The sequence below is a fragment of the Lactuca sativa genome, chromosome 6 (assembly GCF_002870075.4).
Source record: "Lactuca sativa cultivar Salinas chromosome 6, Lsat_Salinas_v11, whole genome shotgun sequence".
NCBI classification, from domain to species: domain Eukaryota; kingdom Viridiplantae; phylum Streptophyta; class Magnoliopsida; order Asterales; family Asteraceae; genus Lactuca; species Lactuca sativa.
The window spans coordinates 13,673,378-13,675,936 of NC_056628.2; positions in this window are offsets into that span (position 1 = coordinate 13,673,378).

Genomic DNA, 2,559 nt, shown 5'->3' on the forward strand with positions numbered 1-2,559 from the left:
GCGTCGAATTTTGAGGTTATCTCAATGCATGCATGTTTTATGGAGATTGTGGTTTAACATACGAGCCAATTTAAGTATTTCAATGGAATATTTATTCCAGGAGAGAAACATGCCCACGGGGATCGAGTGTGTGAGATACTGGTGAAGTAAGTTACAACATATAAGTAAGATAAAGAGAATTTTTGGTTTTGTAATGAAATTATGCTAAGAGAGACATTAGTGTTAATTTTATGTTTAAAGATTCAAATTGATGGAACCATATTTACACCTTTTGATCGGGATACAAGTCACTAAGTGCCATTAATAGGAAGAGCATTATACTAATCATGTATATCATTTTGCCAATTTGGCTCAATAAGGGATGGATGGTGTTATTTTGGAATAGGAAATGATGAGGAGGTATGGAGATTTGATTTGGTTTTTAGATGAGAATTTTTGACCGTGTGGTCATAAGGTGTGTCGGTAGAGAGGTTTATGATGGCAGTAGACGAGTGGTGGGAGAAGGGAAGGCATCGGTGAATAAGATATTGGACAGTGATCCACATTTGTCAAATAAGGGGAATCAATGGCTACCTAGGTGAGTTACCGGTTGTTTGTGGAGTTCTCATATGGTTTTCGGCTAATCAACGATGTAGGGGTTGGTGGTGGGTGCAGGGTAAGTTGGATTAGGTATTTTGGACATAAGTAAGTAGGTGGCTACCAAATTTGGGTAGCTATTAAATCCAGGAAGGTGTAAGAAGGAGTGAGTGGGGGTCATGAATGAATATGAAAAGACGATCGTGTCGAATTTCATGTGACAATAGAGAATGATATTCTTGGAGTAAGGATTTAGTTTGTGGGGAGAGTGAATATGTGGGTTATTCTCGTAAGAGATTGGTGAAAGTAATTTGGTTCTCATTTGATTGGGAGGATTCAAGGTTTATTATATTAGATTCCATTTGAACAGTTCAACTCAATAAGTGGTGGTGGGGGTGGGGGGGGGGGGTGGGATTGGAATATGTTGGTACACATGAAATTGTTGATTCAATGAAACATTCATTATGATTTTCGTTTTCTTGGCAGACATGAGAACTATAGTGAATTTCATGGGAGTCAAAGTTTTGATGAAGTGTCAAGTTGTTGAATTTTCCTCCATGATCACATTGGAAGCCTCAGTTTTTTTAGATTAAGTATGTAAAAACGCATGAAAATAAATAAACTTGTAAAGGGAATCACATTTACATCTAAGGGGGATAAATCCACAAGTAGTGTGAATAAAGTTCCAAAAATGATGTAATATTTTGAACCACTAATGCTCCCAAGAGAACATGTCCATAAAATTAGAATATATTAAATCAAAAGGTACATTAATAACCAGTATTTGAACAGGAAAAGGAATGAACAAGTGTTTGCCATGTTAAAACTCGTTATAAAGATAATTTAACAAGTTGTATTACAGAAAATAAAATTAATAGAAAGAAAAAAACAAAGCACTTCATTCCCGGTATGGCTGAGCCATTTTTGTAAAGTTGTGGGGATTGAAGAAACGTGTGCTTAAAGTGGAGTATTGAAAGAATAGATAGGATAAAGATCCTCAATGCTATCACATCGGAGTAGAATCAGTTGGGTTTAAGGGTCTTTCATAGAGAAAATGAATTCATCAAATTCACTGTAACATTTTTTAAAAGTATGAGTTAGCGAATGAAGATAAGATTTTTTATAATGTGAGGTTTGACAAGAACATTATGAACATGTAGGGTGCAGTGATGGGTTGAAAAAAAAAATACTATGTTAGGGAGGAGGGAGTGGATCCCTCCCAACCCACTCAACCCACTTTTTCCCAAATCACAACACATGAAAATAACATATTTCCCAACCCACTCAACCCACATGCCACATCACTATTTTAATTTAATTTATTTATAAAATTCAAAATTAAATAAAAGATAACATTACTATAATTTTTTAATCTTTAAAATAAGTTTATACTAATTTTAAACCAAAAGAATCAACAATATTAAAAATAACATACTACAATAACATAGATTAAATACTAAAACGACAAACGAAATAACAAAAAAAAAACCATACTACAAACTTAACAAAAATCCTAAAATAAATACTTTTTTTTGAACGACAAATCTAATTTATTACAATAAAATACTCCTAATTCCACATATATCTCCAACGTGGCTTGAACTCCCGACCTCAAAGAGTGAGAGTAGCACCAGACTAAATAACATTAAACTCTTTCACATTTTTCCTGCATATCTTTCTATTTTGATAAAAATTGGCGTGTTGATTAATCCGAACACCCAAGCGGCTGCATAAAATGATTCATAACTGATTGCCAAAAATATGATGATTTATGTTGACTCACATGCCTATTCTTGAAACTGTCAATGTATGGTCAAGCCAATGCCACTTCTTCGATTTCAGATCATTCTGCAGATACAACTAGCCTAGGAATAACATTTATTTTCAAATTTTGAATTGGTGTTTTCTAGTATCGACAAGTGTATTTTTGGAATCAATGGTCTTGATTTTTGCTGATGGAAAGTTGTTTTGGCTGTGAACCAT